At 38.6% G+C, this 26166-nt stretch overlaps 1 pseudogene; it reads left to right on the top strand.

The window, feature by feature from the left end:
- Positions 1-26166, top strand: part of LOC107640721 — a 47282-nt pseudogene that overhangs the window by 11566 nt on the left and 9550 nt on the right.

Here is a 26166-nt window from a genome sequence, read left to right on the forward strand (position 1 = left end):
TAGTTTCATGCATTTCTTTAGGAAATAAGCTAGTTTTGGGTAAATATTCACTTATGCCTTGAATCAAGCATACATTGTGCATTTTACATGATTTCATGAGGATTTTGCATAAGTTTAGTGACAAATATTATGTTGCATTACTCATGACTTGGACTAGAGCTTTGATGCACTTTGTTGCTTGATTTCAGGACCAAAAAGAAGCAAGAAAAGGGGAGGTAACTTGCAAAGATTAATGAGAAAAGTGATTGCCAATAAAAGCCATCAATGCCCACGTTAGAGAGTCACGTTAACCAAGTTAACGTGAACTCTAACGTGGAGAAAAGAAGTTGAGCCAATGTTAGTGACACTCAACATTGTCACTAACGTTGGCAATTACTCATAAGTGGCCACGTTAGAAGCCACGTTAACCTAGTTAACGTGGCCTCTAATGTTAAAGGGGAGGGAGAGAAGCCAACGTTAGTGACACTCAACATTGTCACTAACGTTGGCCTATGGTGCTAAGTACCACGATAACTCCCACGTTAACTTGGTTAACGTGGGAACTAACGTAGAAGATGAAGAGTTGTCGACAACGTTAGTGACACTCAACATTGTCACTAACGTTGAAGCAACCACACAACCCCCAAGAGTCACGTTAACTTCCACGTTAACTTGGTTAACGTGGAAGCTATGGAAGCTAACTCAAGATCCAAAGGCCCAAGACTTGAAGAGTGAACTAGAAGCTGAGAAGAGTAGTATATATAGGAGTAGCTTTGAATTGTAAAATAGTTCTGGAGGCTGAAGAACCACTCTTTGTATTTTACTTTCTTTGCAATTTCTAGTTTTATGATGTATTCTCCATCTTTGTTTTCAACTTCAAGAGCTATGAACAACTAAACCCCTTTCATTGGGTTAGGGAGCTTTGTTGTAATTTGATGGATCAATACTAATTTTCATTGTTCTTCTTCTATCTTTCCTCTTGATTTTACTTGAAAGCTTTCGGTCTTCATCCAATTGAGTAGTTATCTTGGAAGAGAAGCTATTCAAACCTGGATCTCTTTTGAACCTTGGAAGAGGAATGAAGAGATCAAGCTAGAAATGCTTTCTCATGCTGGACCAAATTGGGTTTGGATGGGTATGTGACTGTAACCCTCTCAATACTTGGTTTGGGAAATGCATGTGGTATAGTCAGTGACCATACTTCATCTCTTCTCATGAGCAATTGACCAAGGAATTGGCTATTGATCGAGATTTGAGAGATTGAATTGCAAGAAATTGCAATTCAATCACTTAAGATTGCCAAGGAGATCAATGAGTGCATTGATTGAGGAAGAGATGAAAATGAACTTGATCCGGAGAATTGCAACATCTCCTAAGCCCAATGAACTCCCCATCTCTAATCTTACCCATTCTCTTTAATTTCTGCCATTTACTTTTATGAGCAAATCCCCTATTCCCATTTACAATTCTGCAATTTATTTTCAGTCATTTACTTCCAGTCCTTTAGTTCTAGCATTTACTTTTCTGTTATTTACATTCTCGCCATTTTATTTTCTGCAACTCTCAACCCAAATTCTGGATTCGCTCAACTAGAACATTCTTCTAATTAAAGTTGCTTGATCAATCAATCCCTGTGGGATTCGACCTCACTCTATTGTGAGTTTTCACTTGACGACAACTTCGGTACACTTGCCGAAGGGAGATTTGTTGAGAGACAAGTTTTCCGTGCATCAGTAATGGGACGCCTCAGAAGAAGGGAGTTCTTGAAATTGATACTCTGAATGCCATATTGGCCCAGAATAAAATATTGACTCAACAAGTCAATATGATTTCTCAGAGTCTGAATGGAATGCAAGCTGCATCCAACACCACTCAAGAGGCATCTTCTGAAGAAGAAGCTTATGATCCTGAGAACCCTGCAATAGCAGAGGTGAATAACATGGGTGAACCATATGGAAACACTTATAATCCCTCATGGAGAAATCATCCAAATCTCTCATGGAAGGATCAACAAAAGCCTCAAGAAGGCTTTAATAATGGTGGAAAAACAGGTTTAGCAATAGCAAGCCTTTTCCATCATCCACTCAGCAACAGACAGAGAACTCTGAACAAAATACCTCTAATTTGTCAAACTTAGTCTCTGATATATCTAAGGCCACTCTGAGTTTCATGAATGAAACAAGGTCCTCCATTAGAAATTTGGAGGCACAAGTGGGCCAGCTGAGAAGAAGATCACTGATACCCCTCCTAGTACCCTCCCAAGCAATACAGAAGAAAATCCAAAAGGAGAGTGCAAGGCCATTGATATAACCATCATGGCCGAATCCAAGGAGGAAGGGGAGGACGTGAATCCCAAGGAGGAAGACCTCCTGGGACGTCTAGTGATCAATAAGGAGTTTCCCTCTGAGGAATCAAAGGAATCTGAGCCTCATCTAGAGACCATAGAGATTCCATTGAACCTCCTTATGCCATTCATGAGCTCTGATGAGTATTCCTCTTCTGAAGAGAATGAGGATGTTACTGAAGAGCAAGTTGCCAAGTTCCTTGGTGCAATCATAAAGCTGAATGCCAATTTATTTGGTAATGAGACTTGGGGAGATGAACCTCCCCTGTTCACCAATGAACTAAATGCATTGGATCAAATGAGATTGCCTCAGAGGAAACAGGATCCTGGAAAGTTCCTAATACCTTGTACCATAGGCACCATGACCTTTGAGAAGGCTCTATGTGACCTTGGGTCAGGGATAAACCTCATGCCCCTCTCTATAATGGAGAAACAGGGAATCTTTGAGGTGCAAGCTGCTAAAATCTCATTAGAGATGGTAGACAATTCAAGAAAATAGGCTTATGGACAAGTAGAGGACGTGTTAGTAAAGGTTGAAGGCCTTTACATCCCGACTGATTTCATAATCCTAGATACTGGGAAGGATAAGGATGAATCCATCATCCTTGGAAGACCCTTCCTAGCCACAGCAAGAGCTGTGATTGATGTTGACAGAGGTGAATTAGTCCTTCAATTGAATGAGGACTCCCTTGTATTTAAAACTCAAAGTCACCTTTCTGTAAACATGGAAAAGAGGCACAATAAGCTTCTATCAAAACAGAGTCAACCAGAGCCCCCACAGTCAAACTCTAAGTTTGGTATTGGGAGGCCTCAGCCAAACTCTAAGTTTGGTGTTGAACTCCCATATCCAAACTCTAAGTTTGGTGTTGGGAAGTCTATAAAATTGACTTGATCACCTGTGTGGCTCCATGAGAGCCCACTGTCAAGCTATTGACATTAAAGAAGCGCTTGTTGGGAGGCAACCCAATTTTTATTTATCTAATTTTATTTTTTATTGTTCTTTCATGTTTTATTAGGTTCATGATCATGTGGAGTTACAAAATAAATAGAAAAATCAAAAACGGTATCAAAATATAGCAGAAGGAAAATCACACCCTGGAGGAAGGACTTACTGGCGTTTAAACGCTAGTAAGGAGCATCTAGCTGGCGTTCAACGCCAGAACAGAGCATGGAGCTGGCGCTGAACGCCAGAGACAAGCATGGAGCTGGTGTTCAACACCAGAATCATGCTACATCTGGGCATTGAACGCCCAGAACAAGCATCAGTTCGGCGTTTAAATGCCAGAATTGCATGCAAAGGTGTTTTACATGCCTAATTGGTGCAGGGATGCAAATCCTTGACACCTCAAGATCTGTGGACCCCATAGGATCCCCACATACCTCCACTCACCTTACCTTCTCATAATCCTATATCACCCTTTCCCAAGAACCCTTCACCAATCCCCTCCAATTCCCCTCCAAAACCATCATACACCCACCTACACCCACCCACTCAAAATTCAAACCATCACTCCCTCTTTTTCACACCTCATAACCACCTTAAACCCCATATAGACGAACCATACACATATCCCTCCATCTCCTCCATATCTTCTTCTTCTTCTTCTATTCTTTCTTCTTTTGCTCGAGGGCGAGCAATATTCTAAGTTTGGTGTGGTAAAAGCATTGCTTTTTTTTGTTTTTCCATAACCATTGATGGCACCTAAAGCCAGAGAAACCTCTAGAAAGAGGAAAGGGAAGACAAAAGCTTCCATCAAGGGTCTATAGCTCAGTGGTAGAACATTTGACTGCAAATCAAGAGATCCCTGAGATACCTCAGGGGATACATTTTCCTCCACACAATTATTGGGAGCAACTAAGGGTGGAACATCAAGAGCACTCCATCATCCTTCACGAAATTAGAGAAGATCAAAGAGCTATGAGGGAGGAGCAACAAAGACAAGGAAGAGACATAGAAGAGCTCAAGGACATCATTGGGTCCTCAAGAAGGAAATGCCATCATCACTATGGTGGATTCATTCCTTGTTCTTAAATTTTCTGTTTTTTGTTTTCTTTATGTTAAGTGCTTATCTATGTTAGTGTCTTATTACATGATCATTAGTATTTAGTAACTTCGTCTTAAAGTTATGAATGTCCTATGAATCCATCACCTCTCTTAAAGGAAAAATGTTTTTAATTCAAAAGAACAAGAAGTACATGAGTTTCGAATTTATCCTTGAACTTAGTTTAATTATATTGATGTGGAGACAATACTTTTTGTTTTCTGAATGAATGCTTGAACAGTGCTTATGTCTTTTGAAGTTGTTGTTTATGAATGTTAAATATGTTGGCTCTTGAAAGAATGATGACAAGGAGACATGTTATTTGATAATCTGAAAAATCATAAAAATGATTCTTGAAGCAAGAAAAAGCAGTGAATACAAATAGCTTGCAGAAAAAAAAAAAAAACAAAAAGAAAAAGCAAGCAGAAAAAGCCAAAAGCTCTTAAAACCAAAAGGCAAGAGCAAAAAGCCAGTAACCCTTAAAACCAAAAGGCAAGGGTAAATAAAAGGGATCCTAAGGCTTTGAGCATCAGTGGATAGGAGGGCCTAAAGGAATAAAATCCTGGCCTAAGCGGCTAAACCAAGCTGTCCCTAACCATGTGCTTGTGGCGTGAAGGTGTCAAGTGAAAACTTGAGACTGAGCGATTAAAGTCAAGGTCCAAAGCAAAAAGAAGAGTGTGCTTAAGAACCCTGGACACCTCTAATTGGGGACTTTAGCGAAGCTGAGTCACAATCTGAAAAGGTTCACCCAGTTATGTGTCTGTGGCATTTATGTATCCAGTGGTAATCTGGAAAACAAAGTGCTTAGGGCCACGGCCAAGACTCATAAAGTAGCTGTGTTCAAGAATCAACATACTAAACTAGGAGAATCAATAACACTATCTGAACTCTGAGTTCCTATAGATGCCAATAATTCTGTTTTATGTTAAATTCACATTTCTGGACTTTACTATGAGTTTGTGTGTTTTTCTGTGATTTCAGGTAATTTCTGGCTGAAATTGAGGGACTTGAGCAAAAATCAGATTCAGAGGTTGAAGAAGGACTGCTGATGCTGTTGGATTCTGACCTCCCTGCACTCAAAGAGGATTTTCTGGAGCTACGGAAGTCAAAATGGCGCGCTTTCAATTTCGTTGGAAAGTAGACATCCAGGGCTTTCCATCAATATATAATAGTCTATTCTTTGGCCGAGTTTAGATGACGCAAAAGGGCGTTGAACGCCAGTTCTACGCTGCAGTCTGGAGTTAAACGCCAGAAACACGTCACGAACCAGAGTTGAATGCCAAAAACACGTTACAACTTGGCGTTCAACACCAGAAGAAGCCTCTGCACGTGAAAACTTCAAGCTCAGCCCAAGCACACACCAAGTGGGCCCGGAAAGTGGATTTATGCATCAATTACTTACTTCTGTAAACCCTAGTAGCTAGTTTAGTATAAATAGAACTTTTTACTATTGTATTTATCATCTTTGATCAGTTTTATGCTATCTTAGACTTTCATAGGGGCTGGCCATTCAGTCATGCCTGGACCATTATCACTTATGTATTTTCAAATGGTAGAGTTTCTGCACTCCATAGATTAAGGTGTGGAGCTCTGCTGTTCCTCATGATTTAATGCAAAGTACTACTATTTTCTATTCAATTCAACTTATTCCGCTTCTAAGATATCCATTCGCACCCAAGAACATGATGAATGTGATGATTATGTGACACTCATCATCATTCTCACTTATGAACTCGTGCCTGACAAACACTTCCGTTCTACATGTGACCAAGCTAGAATGAGTATCTCTTAGATATCTAATACAGGGGACCAAGTCCGAGTTATTAGTATCTTCGTGGTATAAGTTAGAACCCATAGATGGCCATTCCTGAGATCCGGAAAGTCTAAACCTTGTCTATGGTATTCCGAGTAAGATCTGGGAAGGGATGGCTGTGATAAACTTCAAACTCGCGAGTGCTGGGCGTAGTGACAGACGCAAAAGGATAGTAAATCCTATTCCAGTATGATCGAGAACCTCCAGATGATTAGCCATGCCGTGACAGAGCATTTGGACCATTTTCACAGAGAGGATGGGATGTAGCCATTGACAACGGTGATGCCCTTACAGAAAGCTTGCCATGGAAAGGAGTAAGACTGATTGGATGAAGACAGCAGGAAAGCAGAGTTTCAGAGGAACGAAAGCATTTCTATACGCTTATCTGAAATTCTCCCCAATGAATTACATAAGTATTTCTATCTTTATTTTCTGTTTATTTATTATTATTATTCGAAAACTCCATAAACATTTGATATCCGCCTGACTGAGATTTACAAGATGACCTTAGCTTGCTTCATACCAACAATCTCCGTGGGATCGACCCTTACTCACATAAGGTTTTATTACTTGGACGACCCAGTGCACTTGCTGGTTAGTTGTGCGAAGTTGTGAAGTTATGTTTAGACCATGGTATTGTGCACCAGTTATTGGCGCCATTGCTAGGGAGAGAACGAACAACAAATTTTACAACCTCAGAGTAGCAATTTCGCATACCACTAATCAACTTGATTCCTCAAGTCCTTGTCAACTCCTACAGAAAGACTAGCTTTAGAGGGATCCAAATCAATCAGTAATTCCAATTTTCAATCAACTGCTGAGTTTGATAACTCAAGTGTTGCCAATTACTCAACCAAAGCCAAAAGGGGAAAAATATAAATTATTTATATCATAAATAAAAGAAAGTAATCATAAATCTGTAATACCTCAAATCATATTAAATAGAGAAATCAATTCTAACATGGGAAAGTTCATAAATCAAATTGGGAAAATAAACAAACTAAAGCCATAGAATAATTAAAAGTAGAAGAGAAACTAAATTAAAGAAACATAGAACCTGGAATGAAGAAGCAATCCTAAAATTAAGAGAAATCCTAATCCTAAAACCTAAGAGAGAGGCTATCCTCTATCTTTCTAAAACTACATCTAAAACCTAAAATGGTGTATATTGAATGTTGTATGAATTGTTGTATGAATTAATGGATTCCCCCACTTTATAGCCTCTAATCTGTGTTTTCTTGGCCGAAAACTCGGTCAAAAACAGCCTAGAAATCACCCCCAGTGATTTCTGGTATGTACAGGTCGCTGCAAAGTCACGCGGGAGCGTCGTCCACGCGTTCGCATGGATTGCATTTTTTCCAGGTCACGCGTCCGCGTGATTCACGCATGCACGTATCTTCATGGCAGCTATGACAAATTATATATCGTTGCGAAGCCTCAGATGTTAAATTTCCAACGCAACTAGAACCGCGTCATTGGACCTCTATAGCTCAATTTATGATCGATTTAGTACCAAGAGGTCAGGCTCGACAGCTTTAGCAGTTCCTTTAGTTTCTTGTATTCCTTCCACTTTTGCATGCTTCCTTTCCATCCTCTAAGCCATTCCTACCCTATAAACCTAGAAAACACTTAACACACATATCAAGGCATCGAATGGTATAAAGGGGAGTTAATATTTGGTAATTTAAAGGCTTAGGAAACATGTGTTCAATCATAGCACAAGATTAGGAAGAAAAATGTAAAACCATGCAATTAGTATGAATAAGTATGCAAAGACTTGATAAAAACCATTCAATTGAGCACAAAATAAACCATAAAATAGTGGTTTATCAATTATCTTCAATGATGGAGCTTTCTTCTTGCTCAACCTCGTCCTCTTGGTAGCTTCTTTCCAATTCAATCTCTTCTTCATTGCTTACCAAGGGTATGGGAGGTGAGGTATCTTCTTCCTTAATTTCCATGTCAAGCCCAATGGGGGAGGATTCAATTGTATATAAGAATTCATCAATGATTGAATCCATCCCTTGATCAACCTCTTCAAAGTTTTCCACCATGATATGCCTTGGAGGTTGTACACCCTCCTCAACATCAATATCAAGCTTCTTGAAAGAGGGCTCTCTAATGCAACATTCCTAATGAACGGATAATTTATACGCTTTTTGGCATTATTTTTAGTATATCTTAATTAGTTTTTATTATGTTTTTATTAGTTTTTAAATAAAAATTATATTTCTGGACTTTACAACGAGTTTGTGTGTTTCTCTGAGATTTCAGGTATTTTCTGGCTGAAATTGAGGGACCTGAGCAAAAATCTGATTCAGAGGTTGAAAAAGGACTGCAGATGCTGTTGGATTCTGACCTCCCTGCACTCGAAGTGGAGTTTCTAGAGCTACAGAAGCCCAATTGGTGCGCTTTTAATTGCGTTGGAAAGTAGACATCCTGAGCTTTCCAACAATATATAATAGTTCATACTTTCCCCGAGATTTGATGGCCCAAACCGGCATTCCAAATCAGCATAGAAATTTTGGCGTCAAAACGCCAGAACTGGCATAAAAGCTGGAGTTAAACGCCCAAACTGGCACAAAAGCTGGCGTTTAACTCCAAGAAAAGCCTCTACACGTGAAAGCTTCAACGCTCAGCCCAAGCACACACCAAGTGGGCCCTGAAGTGGAATCTGCATCATTTACTCATTTCTGTAAACCCTAGGTTACTAGTTTTCTACAAATAGGACCTTTTGCTATAGACTTTTACACACTTGATCATACTTTTGATCTTGGTTCTTCTGGTTCCCTCTCTGCGGCCAAAGCCAATGATCACCATTATCACTTTTGTATTTTCAACGGTGGAGTTTCTACACACCATAGATTAAGGTGTGGAGCTCTGCTGTTCCTCATGAATTAATGCAAAGTACTATTGTTTTTCTATTCAATTCATGCCTACTTCTTCTCTAAGATATACACTCGTTCTTCAACCTGACGAATGTAATGATCTATGACACTCATCATTATTCTCACCTATGAATGCGTGCCTGACAAGCACTTCCATTCTACATGCAAACAAGCTTGACTGTGTATCTCTTGGGATTCTAATCTAAGATTAGAACCTTCGTGGTATAGGCTAGAATCAATTGGCGGCCATTCTTGAGATCCGGAAAGTCTAAACCTTGTCTGTGGTATTTCGACTAGGATCAGGGAAGGGATGACTGTGACGAGCTTCAAACTCGCGAGTGTTGGGCGTAGTGACAGATGCAAAAGGATCAATGGATCCTATTCCAACATGATCGAGAACCAACAGCTGATTAGCCGTGTGGTGACAGCGCATTTGGAATATTTTCACTGAGAGGACAGGAGGTAGCCATTGACAACCGTGAAACCCAACATACATCTTGCCATGGAAAGGAGTATGAATGACTGGAAGAAGGTAATAGGAAAGCAGAGGTTCAGAAGGAATAAAGCATCTTCATACGCTTATCTGAAATTCTCACCAATAAATTACATATGTATCTCTATCCTATTTTATGTTTTATTCATCTTTTAATTATCAATTCTCCATAACCATTTGAATCTTCCTAACTAAGATTTACAAGATGACCATAGCTTGCTTCAAGCCGACAATCTCCGTGGAATCGACCCTTACTCACGTAAGGTTTATGACTTGGACGACCTAGTGCACTTGCTAGTTAGTTGTGTGGAGTTGTGACAAAGAGTTGAGATTACAATTGTGCGTACCATGATGTTGGCACCATTGATGATCACAATTTCGTGCACCAAGTTTTTGGCGCCGTTGCTGGGGATTGTTAGAGTTTGGACAACTGACGGTTCATCTTGTTGCTCAGATTAGGTAATTTTAATTTATGTTTAAGCTTTTTGCTTTTTATTTTTTCAAAAAAAAAATTTCAAAAAAACTTGTATTTCTATTTTGTTCTTCAGAACTTTTAAGAATGAATTCTAGAGTTTCATGATGATTTGTTGAATTCTAGAACTTTTGGACCGAGGTTTCAACTTATCATCACAAGGGCTTGTTGATTTCTATCAATCTTGCTGTTGAACGTAATGATTTGCTAAAGCTTGGCTGGCCATTGGCCACGTCTAGTGTTTTAGACCGAAGCTTTCATTGAAAGCTTGGCTGGCTAGTAAGCCATGTCTTATTCCTGGACTGGAGTTTTAGACTAACATTGCATGATTCCTGGAATTCTCATTAAGAATTTTGAAGTCCTTTTTTTTTTCTCTTTTTCCACTTAATTTTCAAAAAAAAAAATTACAAAAAAATTTATAAAATCTTAAAATCAAAAATATTTTATGTTTCTTGTTTGAGTCTAGTGTCTAATCTTAATTTTGGTGTCAATTGCATTCTTCTAATTTTCGAAAATTACATGCATTATGTTCTTCATTGATCTTCAAGTTGTTCTTGATGATTTCCTTGCTCTGATCTTTAAATTCTCTTGTTTTGTGTCTTTTGTTGTTTCTCATATGCATTTTCAAATTGTTATAGTCATTAGTATACAAAATTCTAAGTTTGGTGTCTTGCATGCATTGTTGATTTAATCTTAGTTTTCCATGATTAGTTGCATTTTGATTATTTCTCATCATTAAAAAAAATTTCAAAAAATTTTCAAAATTATGTCTTCTCAAGTCAATAATACAGAGAATTGAAGATTCAGAATATACAACAGAGGAATTACATAGAAAAAGCTGGGCATTCAAAACGCCCAGTGAGGAAGGAAAACTGTCGTTTAAACGCCAGCCAGGGTACCTGGCTGGGCGTTAAACGCCAGAATGGATGCCATTCTGGGCATTTAACGCCAGGAGGACACTAGAGGGAAGATTTTGTTTTTAATTCAAATCTTTTTCAAATCATATCTCTTCAATCATATCATTTCAAAATCAATTTCTTTCCATTTTTTTAAATTATTATTATTTTCGAAAATCCTTGCTACAATTAATGATTTAATTCAAAATTTTCAAGTTGTTACTTGCCTATTGAGAAAGGATCAAATTTTAATTCTAGAATCATATCTTTTAATTTCCTGTTAGTCAAGTAATCAACTTTAATTTTAAAAATTTCTCTTTTTAATTTGATTCTCAATCATATCTTCTCAATCATATCTTTTCAATCCCATATTTTTCAAAATTAATTTTCAATCATATCTTTTTTATTTCTAATTTCAAAATCTTTTCCAAAAATCACTTAATTTCTTTCCCAATCTTAGTTTTCGAAAATCCTTTATCAAATTTTCAAAATTTCTTTTAATTATTTCAAAATCTTTTACCTTAATTTCGAAAATTCTTCCCCTCTTCCCAAATCCTTCTATTTTTATTTTCCTCTGACACCTCAAGGAATCTCTATACTGTGACATAGAGAATTCCATATTTTCTTCTTCTATCTTTTCATATGAGTAGGAGCAAGGACAAGGGCATTCTTGTTGAAGCTGATCTTGAACCTAAAAGGACCTTGAAGAGAAAGCTAAAAGAAGCTAAAGTACAACTCTCTATAGAGGACCTAACAGAAATTTCAAACAAGAAGAAGTCATGGCAGCCGAAAACAACAACAATGCCAACAATGCAAGGAAGGTGCTTGGTGACTTTACTGCACCTACTCCCGACTTTCGTGGGAGAAGCATCTCAATCCCTGCCATTGGAGCAAACAACTTTGAGCTTAAGCCTCAATTAGATTCTCTGATGCAACAGAATTGCAAGTTTCATGGACTTCCATTGGAAGATCCTCATCAGTTCTTAGCCAAATTCTTGCAAATCTGTGATACTGTCAAGACCAATGGGGTTGATCCCGAGGTCTACAAGCTTATGCTTTTTCCCTTTGCTGTAAGAGACAGAGCTAGAACATGGTTGGATTCACAACCTAAAGAAAGCCTGAACTCTTGGGAAAAGCTAGTCAATGCCTTCTTGGCAAAGTTCTTTCCGCCTCAAAAATTGAGTAAGCTTAGAGTGGAAGTCCAAACCTTCGGATAGAAGGAAGGTGAATCCCTCTATGAAGCTTGGGAAAGATACAAGCAATTGATCAGAAGGTGTCCTTCTGACATGCTCTCAGAATGGAGCATCATAGGTATCTTCTATCATGGTCTGTCTGAACTGTCCAAGATGTTATTGGGCAGCTCTGCTAGAGGATCTCTTCATCTGAAGAAGACGCCTGCAGAAGCTCAGGAACTCATTGAAATGGTTGCAAATAACCAATTCATGTACACCTATGTAAGGAATCTTGTGAATAATGGGACAAGTCAGAAGAAATGAGTTATTGAGATTGATACTCTGAATGCCATATTGGCTCAGAACAAAATATTGACTCAGCAAGCTAATATGATTTCTCAGAGTCTGTCTGGAATGCAAGCAGCAACAGTCAGTACCAAAGAAGCTTCATCTGAAGAAGAAGCTTATGATCTTGAGAACCCAGCAATGGAAGAGGTGAATTACATTGGAAGAATCCTATGGAAACACCTATAATCCTTCATGGAGAAATCATCCAAACCTCTCATGGAAGGATCAACAGAGGTCTCAACAAGGCTTCAACAACAATAATGGTGGTAGAAATAGGTTTAGCAATGGCAAACCTTTTCCATCATCTTCTCAGCAACAAACAGAGAATTCTAAGCAGAACCACCCTGAATTAGCAATTGTAGTCTCTGATTTAATTAAAACCACTCAAAGTTTCATGACTGAAACAAGGTCCTCCATGAGAAATTTGGAGGCACAAGTGGGTCAGCTGAGTAAGAAAGTTACTGAACTCCCTCCTAGTACTCTTCCAAGCAATACAGAAGAGAATCCAAAAGGAGAGTGCAAGGCCATCAACATAACCCACACGGCCAAACCTGGAGAGGAGGAAGAGGCAGTGATCTCCACTGAGGAAGACCTCAATGGGTGTCCACTGGCCTCCAAGGAGTTCCCTAATAAGGAACCATGGGAATCTGAGGCTCACACTGAGACCATAGAGATTCCATTGAATTTACTTTTGCCATTCAAGAGCTCTGATGAGTATTCTTCCTCTGAAGAGGATGAAGATGTTACTAAAGAACAAGTTGCTAAGTACCTTGGAGCAATCATAAAGCTAAATGCCAAGCTATTTGGTAATGAGACTTGGGAGGATGAACCCCCCTTTGCTCACCAAAGAACTGGATGACTTGACTAGGCAAAAATTACCTCTGAAGAGATAAGATCCTGGAAAGTTCTCAATACCTTGTACTATAGGCACCATAACCTTTGAGAAGGCTCTGTGTGACCTAGGGTCAAGCATAAACCTCATGCCTCTCTCTGTAATGGAGAAGCTAAGGATCCTTGAGGTACAAGCTGCAAGAATCTCACTAGAGATGGCAGATAATTCAAGGAAACAGGCTTATGGACTTGTAGAAGATGTCTTGGTAAAGGTTGAAGACCACTACATCCCTGCTGATTTCATAATCCTAGATACTGGGAAGTGTATGGATGAATCCATCATCCTTGGCAGACCCTTCCTAGCCACAGCAAAAGCTGTGATTAATGTTGACAGAGGAGAATTGGTCCTTCAAGTGAATGAGGATTCCCTTGTGTTTAAAGCTCAAGGATCTCCCTCTGTAACCATGGAGAAGAAGCATGAAAAGCTTCTCTCAATACAGAGTCAAACAACACCCCTACATTCAAACTCTAAGTTTGGTATTGGGAGGCTACAACCAAACTCTAAGTTTGGTGTTAAGAGGCCATCATCATGCTTTGAGTATCTGTGAGGCTCCATAAGAGCCCACTGTCAAGCTACTGACATTAAAGAAGCGCTTGTTGGGAGGCAACCCAATTTTACTTATCTATGTTAAATTTCTATTTTCCATTGTTATTTTATGTTTTCTGTAGGTTGATGATCATGTGAAGTCACAAAAACAATTGAAAAAGCAAAAATAAACTGAAAAACAGAATGAAAAACAGCACACCCTGGAGGAGAAGCCTACTGGCGTTTAAATGCCAGTAAGGGCAGCAGAATGGGCGTTTAACGCCCAGTCTGGTACCATTCTGGGCGTTTAATGCCAGAAATGGGCACCAGACTGGCTTTTAACGCCAGAAAAGGGCAAGAAGCTGGCGTTAAACGCCAGAAATGGGTAGCAACCTGGCGTTTAACGCCAGGATTGGCAGCAAAGGGCGTTTTTGCAGGCCTCATTGGTGCAGGGATGAGAAATCCTTGACACCTCAGGATCTGTGGACCCCACAGGATCCCCACCAACCTCAACTCACTCTCTCTCTTCTTCATACCTTTTCATAATACTCTTCCCCAAATACCCTTCACCAATCACCTCAATACCACTTCCCCAAAAACCCCTCACCTATCAAATCCTACCCTCTTCTCCATAAACCCTTCACCAATCCACATCCATCCATCATAAACCCCACCTACCTCACCATTCAAATTCAAACCACTTTCCCTCCCAAACCCACCCATACATGGCCAAACCTTACCCTCTCCCCACTCCTATATAAACCTATCTTCACCCCTTCATTTTTACACATCTTAAACACTACTTCTCCCCTTTGGCCGTAACACTAACCCCCCTCCATCTCCTCTATTTCTTCTTCCTCTACTCTCTTCCTTCTTCTTTTGCTCGAGGATGAGCAAACCTTCTAAGTTTGGTGTGGTAAAAGTGTTGCTTTTTGTTTTTCCATAAACATTTATGGCACCTAAGGCCGGAGAAACCTCTAGAAAGAGGAAAGGGAAGGCAAAAGCTTCCACCTCCGAGTCATGGGAGATGGAGAGATTCATCTCAAGAGTGTATCAAGACCACTTCTATGAAGTTGTGGCCAAGAGGAAGGTGATCCCCGAGGTCCCTTTCAAGCTCAAAAAGAGTGAATACCTGGAGATCCGACATGAGATTCGAAGAAGAGGTTATGAAGTTCTCACCAACCCCATTCAACAAGTCAGAATCTTAATGGTTCAAGAGTTCTATGCCAATGCATGGATTACCAAGAACCATGATCAAAGTGTGAACCCGGACCCAAAGAATTGGCTTACAATGGTTCGGGGGAAATACTTAGATTTCAGTACGGAAAATGTATGGTTGGCATTCAACTTGCCCATGATACAAGGAGATGCACGCCCCTACACTAGAAGGGTCAACTTTGATCAAAGGTTGGACCAAGTCCTCATAGACATTTGTGAAGAGGGCGCTCAATGGAAGAAAGATTCAAGAGGGAAGCCGGTTCAACTAAGAAGGCATGACCTCAAGCCCGTGGCTAGGGGATGGTTGGAGTTCATCCAACGCTCAATCATTCCCACTAGCAACCGGTTTGACGTTACTATAGACTGGGCTATCATGATCCATAGCATCATGATTAGGGAGGAAGTAGAAGTTCATGAGGTTATATCCCTAGAACTCTACAAGGTGGCAGACAAGTCCTCTACTTTGTCAAGGTTATCTTTCCCTCATCTCATTTGTCACCTTTGCAATTCAGCTGGAATTAACATAGAGGAAGACATCCTCATTGATGAGGACAAGCCCATCACTAAGAAAAGGATGGAGCAAACAAGAGATCCCACTCATGGACAAGAGCATGAGGAAATTCCTCATCATGAAATCCCTGAGATGCCTCAAGGGATGCATTTTCCTCCACAAAATTATTGGGAGCAAATTAACACCTCCCTAGGAAAATTAAGTTCCAATATGGGACAACTAAGGGTGGAACACCAAGAGCATTCTATCCTCCTTCATGAAATTAGAGAAGATCAAAGAATCATGAGAGAGGAGCAACAAAGGCAAGGAAGAACTAGCCGCCATCACTAAAGTGGAACCGTTCTTTAATTTTCTTGTTCTTTATTTTTTGTTTTTCGAATTTTATGCTTTATGTTTATCTATGTTTGTGTTTTTATTACATGATCATTAGTGTCTTAGTGTCTATTCCTTAAAGCTATGAATGTCCTATGAATCCATCACCTTTCTTAAATGAAAAATATTTTTAATTGCAAAAAAAAAGAAATACATAAATTTCGAATTTTAAATAGTTTAATTATTTTGATGTGGTGGCAATACTTTTTGTTCTTCTGAATGAATGCTTGAACAGTGCATTTTTTTGAAATTGTTGTTTATGAATGTTAAAATTGTTGGCTCTTGAAAGAATGATAGAAAAGGAGAAATGTTATTGATAATCTGAAAAAATCATAAAATTGATTCTTGAAGCAAGAAAAAGCAGTGATAAAAAAGAGAAAAACCAAGCAGAAAAAGCCAATAGCCCTTTAAACCAAAAGGCAAGGGTAAAATAAAAAGGATCCAAGGCTTTGAGCATCAGTGGATAGGAAGGCCCACAGGAATAAAATCCTGGCCTAAGCGGCTAAACCAAGCTATCCCTAACCATGTGCTTGTGGCGTGAAGGTGTCAAGTGAAAACTTGAGACTGAGCGGTTAAAGTCACACCAATCCCTTTTAATTGAGTGGGTTGGAACTTGTGAATAGAAGTAGCATTCCAACTTGTTTGACTTTCCCTTACCTAGTAAGGGATAACTAAACAAGACAACATACAATTATCAATTAATCTTGAGAGTACTTCAACAAGAATAGGGCTTCCAACTAATCTACTCCCAGTCAAGGCTTTTATTTAAATTATTTAATTTCTCTAATTTAATTTCCTATTTATTCAACTCAAACCTTTTTTGAAAACATCTGATTAATAAAATAGCACACCTTTCTGCAACTCGTTGGGAGACGACCTTGGATTCATACTCCCAGTATTTTAATTTTAATTTTTGTGACACCCTTCTAAATTGATAAGCGGATTTCTGGTTGCTTAAGAACTATACTTGCAACGCATATCTTATAACAATTCTTGACTCGCCAATTTCCGCCACGTCAGCTATCGTCCTGTCATGCCACCTCTTTGCCTTTTCCTTATAGATCTTTGCATTTTCAAATGCATTTAAGCAGAATTCATCCAACTCATTTAGCTAGAGCAGCCATTTTTTACCTGCTGCTTTAGCATCGAGGTTAAGGAATCTGGTGGCCCAATAGGCCTTATGTTCTAGTTCTACTGGCAAATGACAGGACTTCCCATATACTAACTAATATGGTGAAGTTCCAATGTGGTTTTGAAAGATGTTTAATAAACCCCATTTGTAGGGTTTATCTTGTGTCTAATTTAGGAGATTTTACGACCTTTTACGCACATTTATCCAATAAAATCGTATGGTTTCATGATTGTCTCCTAATTTGTGCTTAAGTGTGAAAACATGATTTTTACATCTTTAATTAGCTAAATTCAATTCACCTTTGATTCCACTGGATGCCTTGATTTGTTTGTTAAGTGATTTCAGGTTGAAAAGGCTAGGAAGGATCAAAGAAGTGAAGAGGAAAGCATGCAAAATAGAGAACACATGGAAAAAGCCAAAGAATTGGATATGTCCATCCACGCACACGCACACTGTATGCGCACGCGTGGATCGCGAAACCGCAAGGGACGCGCACATGCGCCGTGCACGTACGCGTCAATGGCCGCACATGATTTTTTAATAGAAAATGTGATCAGCGATTTCTGAGAGCTGTGGGTCCCAGTTCACAACCAAATTTGAAGCCAAGATGCATTTAAAGGACCAAGGATTGAAGGGAATTAACAAGTTAGTATCATTTACACACATTAGGCTTGGTTTAGAGTAGTTTTAGAGAGAGAAGCTCTCACTTCTCTCTAGAATTAGGATTAGGTTAGTTCTTAGATCTAGGTTTAATTCATGCTTTTATCTTCTTCGACTTCTCAATTCTTTGTTGTTGCAATCATGATTCCTCTATTCTTTTGTTGTAATTTCCTTTATGTTGTTCTTATACTTTGTTGTAGATCTACTTTTGTTTCTTCTCTTTTCTTTCAATTCAATTAGAGGTAATTCATAATAATTGTGTTCATTTTGATTGTTGTTATTGATTTCTTACAATAATTGTTGTTAGATTTTATTGTTGTTATCCATTTACTATGCTTTTCTTTAGTGCCTTCCATGTGTTTGATGAAATGCTTGGTTGGATTTTAGTGTAGATTTTATTCCTCTTGGCCTAGGTGGAGTAATTAGTGATGCTTGAGTTATCTAATTCCTTTGTTGATTTACAATTAGAAGTTGCTAATTGATTTGGATATCACTAAAGCTAGTCTTTCCCTTGGGAGTTGGCTAGGACTTGTGGAATCAAGTTAATTCATCCACTTGACTTTCCTCCATGGTTAGAGGATAACGAAGTGGTAGCAATAGACAATTGTGGTCACAATTGAGGAGGATAACTAGGATAGGACTTCTAGTTCTCATATCTTGCCAAGAGCTTTTTTAGTTGTTAGTTTATTTTCATTGCCATTTACATTTCATGTCTCTTATCCCAAAAACCCCCAAAACATACTTCATAACCAATAACAAGACACTTTATTTCAATTCCTAGGGAGAACGACCCGAGGTTCAATACTTCGGTTTATAAATTTAGGGGTTTGTACTAGTGACAAACAAATTTTTGTATGAAAGGATTGTTGTTTGGTTTAGAAACTATATTGCAACGAGCTTTCATTTGTGAATTCTAAACCACACAAGAATCCTCTCATCAAAATGGCGCCGTTGACTGGGAATTGCAATGGTGTTGTGTTATTGGTTATGGTATATATGTGAATAGTGTAAATAGGTTTGTCTCTTGCTTGTTTACTAGTTTTTGTTAGTTTTATTTTGCTTTGCTACTATGAATTCTCACTTTGGCTATGAGTTTGGTTCTAATTGTGTTGTAGGAAATGTGAACTTCAATGATGACATTCATTATGGATGGAACCAACAAAGATGGGAGGAGCCTCAAGGAATTGATCACTCCTATTGGCAACAACCTCCGGACACTTATAGGTATAATTCACATCCTAGTGCATGTCAATTCAATGGCTATGGTGACTCTTTTTATGACAATCAAGTACCACCACCATATGGTTATGAACCTTATCCTCAACATGACCCTCAACCATACTCACAAGCCTTTCCATACCAAACATCCCCCTATGATCCATATCCATCATATGACCAATCACCCATACCAAATTCTTATGACCATTATGAGCAAGAACCTTTAGAACCACCACAATTCCATTGTGACTACTATCATGAACCACCTCAATACTCACCATCTCCATACCCTTACCAAGAAGAACCACCTTCCTGCTATGAACCCTCTCTCCAAAATAATGAACCTTTCCATTCACCACAAGCCCCACTAGATGATTCTCTTACCTTGCTACTTCAAGGCCAAGCGGATATGCAAAGGAACACCCTAGAGTTTGTGACTAATTTGACTAAGGTAGTGCACACTTTAGCCTACCAATATTTGAATACTCAAGGTGCTTCCGTGGCCACATGTAAAAAATCAAAAGAAGAGCAAAGCGTGAAAGAGAGATTGGAAAATCCGGTGAAGAAGGAAGAGTTGAACTTTGTGTTGGAACAATTAGAGAAGCCTAGGGTACTTGAAGAAAGGGAAGAAGTGGTTGAAGATCTAGGAGATGCGGAACCACCATGTGAATCCCAACAACCTCTAGAGCATATCAAAATTGAAGAATATGAAAAGGTTGATCAAGAGATGGATTTAATCATCAATGAGTTTTATCAAAAATGGAATCCTCTCCTTTGGGACATGAAAATGAAGCTATTGAACACAACTCCATACGAAGTGCTATTGATAACCTTGTTGAAGACTCCCTCAATGAGTGTAACGTTGAGGCGGAAGAAGATCTCACACAACCTCCCAAGTTTGATTCGATTGATGATGAGGGGGAATTGGAAGAGGTCAACAAACAAGAAGAAATTGAAAGGAGTTGTCAAGAGGTGGAAATATCCAAAGAAGAGCATAAGGAAGTCAACCTTGCATTGTCTAAGTGTGGGGAGGCTTACCTCCCCAAGTCACCATCCAATGTGACATTCAAGTGGGTAAAATTCTTATCTTCAAACTTTACTTTCTCACTTGAATATGGAATGATTGAAACGGATGGACAACTTAGAACTCTTTGTGGAATCAAGAGTAAAAGAAAGTTGTGTAGTGGATGGAAGTTAGGGATTAGGCTCATCAAGGTCAAAGCTTTAAAGCATAGGGGCCATGATTGGAAGAATGCTACTTTGTGTTGGTCTAGGAGGAAGACTTGCTATGCTCAAGAGAATTCTATATTTCAACCACCCGGATTGAAGAATCATGACAATTAACTAGAAGATGGGTGTGAGAACAAGATATGGGATCCCGGATAGAAGCATGTAGACCAACTATGGGAGCTCATATCTTGGGTAGAACTTTGCCCAAGCATGGTGAATTTGGTTGGAATTTCTATCAACCATTTGAAGAACAATGATCCTTGGAGATTCAAGGATGAGTACAAGCATAATCCACCAAGACAAAGAGCTTCCCAAATGTCAAACTTAAGGACTTAAACTAAAAGTGCTAGTAGGGAGACACCCCACCATGGTAAACTCTTTCCACACTCTTGTAGATTTGACTAATAAGTGATTTGAGTTACCATTGTAGGTAGTTTTTTTTCCTTTTCATGTAGTTTTGTCTTAATATCTTGGTTGTTAGTTGCTTAAAGTGCAAGTTATGTTTGTTTGCACTTGAAACTTTTTGTTAAATTTGCATTTTAGTTGATCTTGAGTTGTAGGTAGTGTTAGGGAGATTTTTGGCTGTCTATAGTATTTCTAAAAAAAAAAAATAGGGTCAAGGACGCGTACGCATGCTGTGCGCGTACGCATCCATCCGCATATGCAGGCCCATATTCTTTCCAGAGAGTTGGGTCAATCGCGCGCCAGCACTGGGCCAATGGCACAATCACGTGTACGCGTGCGCGCACCGCGTGCATACACGTCAATATACACATTTTTGCAATGCGCACGGCCGCGCACATGCCGCGTGCGCGCGTATCCACATACGCAATTTCCAGGCCATGGACCCGAGAGTTGCACAAACCTTGGGCCAACATCATGCCACTAGCACAACCACCTATACGCGTGCGCGAACCTAGCGCGTATGCGCCCTTCGGCCAATATGCACGTCGGCACGTAAGCGTGCATGACGCGTTCGCGACGGTAAAAAAAAGAAAAGAGTTTTTTTCCATTCTTCCATTTTCTTTTGTTTATCGCATTCGTCTACTTCTATTCTTTACATTTTCATTTTGTTTTTATATCCTGTTTTTACTTTATTTTTTTTGAGTCTCCCATTTTAATAATGGTGTTTCATTTTGCTACTTAATTGTTGAGAACTTCTTGTATTATTTTGGTGCCTCTTGACTTGTTTGATATTGCTGGGTGATGAAACTTTAAACCAATGCTTCATTTTGTATGACTTTTATGTCTTTGTGGATTGATATGATCTCATATTGTCTTTCATGACCTACTTTTTCTTATTTGCACTTGATGCTCCTAGGTGTTCTTCATGCTTTAACTTTGTTCTTGCATCGAGTATTAGTTGATATGCCCTTTGCCTATATTGCTTTCTCACTTACATGCGTAACTAACATGTAGTGAGAACCCTACTCTTACTTGGCATTAGCCCCCGCCTATGTTCTACTTGCTTTGATATTTTTGTTGTAGGCTTAATTTTCTTTCTTTTTCTCTCCTTTTAGGTTGGCCACCAAGAAGGAAGAAAAGGAAGAGTTTCTAAATGGGGCGACAACCAAGTCATCTGCACGACCCTTTGAGAAAGCTCATCAATTATTTCAACCCATCCACATTGCTCTTCTTTGCATGCACCGAAGACGGTGAAATCTTCAAGTGTGGGGAGGTCGTTCGACCGATCTCCATGGGTAACAATTTCTTTCTTTCAACACCAATTCTTGATTTCCTTTGCTAGTTAGTTGTTGCATTGCATGATAGGTTGCATGTTAATTTGCACATATTTTTACCACTTCTTTCCTATTAGGACTACTTGGTTAGAGTGATGATTTCTTTTCCAAGAAACTGTTTTAGGGCATCCTACCAATTTGGAAAATTTTTGTTGCACTTGCTTGAAAGAATTTATTTTGGGTCATATTTTTGAGCTAAGAACACAAGCAAGTGAGATTTGAGCCTAATGGTGTGGTTACAGCTTATAACCACTTATTTTCCCTTCTTGTGTGCATTATTCTCTTTCTATGATTACAATCTTTGATTTGTTTAATTGTTTATGTCCATTATTTTGTGTATTCATGCATTTATATGATTGAGGCCATTGTTTTATTAGCTCACTTACCCAAATAGCCTTAACTTTTATCTTCAATTGTTAGCAAATTTGAGCCTACGATTAACCCACTTATTCTCTAGTTTTAGCACACTACAAGCCTTAAAGCGGAAAACAATAAAAGTCCTTATTTGGATCTTTGATTAGCTTAGGCTAGTGTGTGTGTATCATTCAAGTGTGGGAAAACTTAGGACATTGGGAGAATAAAGAGTAGTTTTGTAATTTTCATTGTAAATATTGGGAATTGTGTACATGCTCATGTATTGATAAAATGTATAGACCTTATGCATTGATGTTCTTGTATATAGTTCGAAAAAAAAAAAAGAAATAGAAAAAGAAACAAAAAGAAGAGCATGGAAAAGAAAAAAAATAGAAAAAGAAAGAAACAAAGAAAAAGAAAGAAATAAAAGGGGACAAAATGCCCCAAAGCAAAGCTCAATAAGGGTTAATGCATAAGTGTTGTGAAATAAAAAAGAATGCATGAGTATGTGAAAAAGTGAGAAAAATGGGTAGTTAGGTTAGCTTTGAAATTGTAAAGGATGTCATAGGTTAGGTGGGAAGTTTAAGCTTATCAAAGATTCAAATTTCAAGCTCACTTGACCAAATATGCATCCTTACCTTGACCCTAGCCCCATTACAACCTAAAGAAAAGACCTCATGATACTTGTATGCATGCATGAAATATATGTTGATTGTTAGAAGAAAAACAAATCTTAAAAAGCATGATTAGGGGAGAATTGAAAGAATCGACCCTACACACTTGAGCGACTAGAGTGCAAACACTTCCGGTGAGGGTTCGATGCTCAATTCCCTGATTCCCGGCTTTCGTGAGCGTTCTTCTTGCAAGTCTACTTGAACATCATTTTTATGCTTGAATTGGTTGGATTCATGAATTTTTATATGATCTTAGCCCTACTTGTGCATGTATGTCTTAGAGATTGATTTACTTTTAACCAAGTAGGTAGAATCATTTCGCATTTAGCTGCATTTATATAGTTTAGGTTGCATTTAGATTAGTTCACATTGAATAAATGTTGATACCCTTTGCTTTCTCTTGGTTTAAGCATGAGGACATGCTTGGTTTAAGTGTGGGGAGGTTGATAAACTCCATTTGTAGGGTTTATCTTGTGCCTAATTTAGGAGATTTTATGATCTTTTACCCACATTTATCCAATAAAATAGCATGGTTTCATGATTGTCTCCTAATTTGTGCTTAAGTGTGAAAACATGCTTTCTACGTCTTTAATTAGCTAAATTCAATTCACCTTTGATTCTACTAGATGCCTTGATTTGTTTGTTAAGTGATTTCAGGTTGAAAAGACTATGAAGGATCAAAGGAGTAAAGAGGAAAGCATGCAAAATGGAGAACACATGGAAAAAGCCAAAGAATTGGATATGTCCATCCACGCCCACGCGCATTGTATGCGCACGCGTTGATCGCGAAACCGCAAGGGACGCGCACGCACGCCGTGCGCGTACGCGTCAATGGCCGCACATGATTTTTTAATAGAAAATGTGATCAGCGATTTCTGAGAGCTGTGGGGCCCAGTTCACAACCAATTTTGGTGCCAAGATGCATTTAAAAGACCAAGGATTGAAGGGAATTAACAAGTTAGTCTCATTTACACACATTAGGCTTAGTTTAGAGTAGTTTTAGAGAGAGAAGCTCTCACTTCTCTCTATAATTAGGATTAGGTTAGTTCTTAGATCTAGGTTTAATTCATGCTTTTATCTTCTTCTACGTCTCAATTCTTTGTTGTTGCAATCATGATTCCTCTATTCTTTTGTTGTAATTTCCTTTATGTTGTTCTTTTATTTTGTTGTAGATCTACTTTTGTTTCTTTTCTTCTCTTTCAATTTAATTAGAGGTAATTCATAATAATTGTGATCATTTTGACTGTTGTTATTGATTTTTTACAATAATTGTTGTTAGATTTTATTGTTGTTATCCATTTACTATGCTTTTCTTTAGTGCCTTCAAATTGTTTGATGAAATGCTTGGTTGGATTTTAGTGTAGATTTTATTCCTCTTGGCCTAGGTGGAGTAATTAGTGACGCTTGAGTTATTTAATTCCTTTGTTGATTGACAATTAGAAGTTGCTAATTGATTTGGATATCACTAAAGCTAGTCTTTCCCTTGGGAGTTGGCTAGGACTTGTGGAATCAAGTTAATTCATCCACTTGACTTTCCTCTATGGTTAGAGGTTAACGAAGTGGTAACAATGGACAATTGTGGTCACAATTGAGGAGGATAACTAGGATAAGACTTCTAGTTCTCATATTTTTCCAAGAGCTTTTTTAGTTGTTTGTTTATTTTCATTGCCATTTATGTTTCATGTCTCTTATCCCAAAAACCACCAAAACATACTTCATAACCAATAACAAGACACTTTATTGCAATTCCTAGGGAGAACGACCCAAGGTTCAATACTTCGGTTTATAAATTTAGGGGTTTGTACTAGTGACAAACAAATTTTTGTATGAAAGAATTGTTGTTTGGTTTAGAAACTATATTGCAATGAGCTTTCATTTGTGAATTCTAAACCACACAAGAATCCTCTCATCAAAATGGTGCCGTTGCCGGGGAATTGCAATGGTGTTGTGTTATTGGTTATTGTATATATGTGAATAGTGTAAATAGGTTTGTCTCTTGCTTGTTTACTAGTTTTTGTTAGTTTTATTTTGCTTTGCTACTATGAATTCTCACTTTGGCTATGAGTTTTGTTCTAATTGTGTTGTAGGAAATGTGAACTTCAATGATGACACTCATTATGGATGGAACCAACAAAGATGGGAGGAGCCTCAAGGAATTGATCACTCCTATTGGCAACAACCTCCGGACACTTATAGGTATAATTCACATCCTAGTGCATGTCATTTCAATGGCTATGGTGACTCTTTTTATGACAATCAAGTACCACCACCATATGGTTATGAACCTTATCCTCAACATGACCCTCAACCATACTCACAAGCCTTTCCATACCAAACATCCCCCTATAATCTATATCCATCATATGACCAATCACCCATACCAAATTCTTATGACCATTATGAGCAAGAACCTTTAGAACCACCACAATTCCATTGTGACTACTATCATGAACCACCTCAATACTCACCATCTCCACACCCTTACCAAGAAGAACCACCTTTCTACTATGAACCCTTTCTCCAAAATAATGAACATTTCCATTCACCCCAAGCCCCACTAGATGATTCTCTTACCTTGCTACTTCAAGGCCAAGTGGATATGCAAAGGAACACCCTAGAGTTTGTGACTAATTTGACTAAGGTAGTGCACACTTTAGCCTACCAATGTTTGAATACTCAAGGTGCTTCCGTGGCCACATGTGAAGAGCAAAGTGTGAAAGAGAGATTGGAAAATCTGGTGAAGAAGGAAGAGTTGAACTTTGTGTTGGAACAATTGGAGACGCCTAGGGTACTTGAAGAAAGGGAAGAAGTGGTTGAAGATCTAGGAGATGCGGAACCACCATGTGAATCCCAACAACCTCCGGAGCATATCAAAATTGAAGAATATGAAAAGGTTGATCAGGAGATGGATTTAATCATCAATGAGTTTTTATCAAAAATGGAATCCTCTCCTTTGGGACATGAAAATGAAGCTAGTGAAGACAACTCCATACGAAGTGCTACTGATAACCTTGTTGAAGACTCCCTCAATGAGTGTAACGTTGAGGCGAAAGAAGATCTCACACAACCTCCCAAGTTTGATTCGATTGATGATGAGAGGGAATTGGAAGAGGTCAACAAACAAGAAGAAATTGAAAGGAGTTGTCAAGAGGTGGAAATATCCAAAGAAGAGCATAAGGATGTCGACCTTGCAT

Source organism: Arachis ipaensis, chromosome B05, assembly GCF_000816755.2.
Source record: "Arachis ipaensis cultivar K30076 chromosome B05, Araip1.1, whole genome shotgun sequence".
NCBI classification, from domain to species: domain Eukaryota; kingdom Viridiplantae; phylum Streptophyta; class Magnoliopsida; order Fabales; family Fabaceae; genus Arachis; species Arachis ipaensis.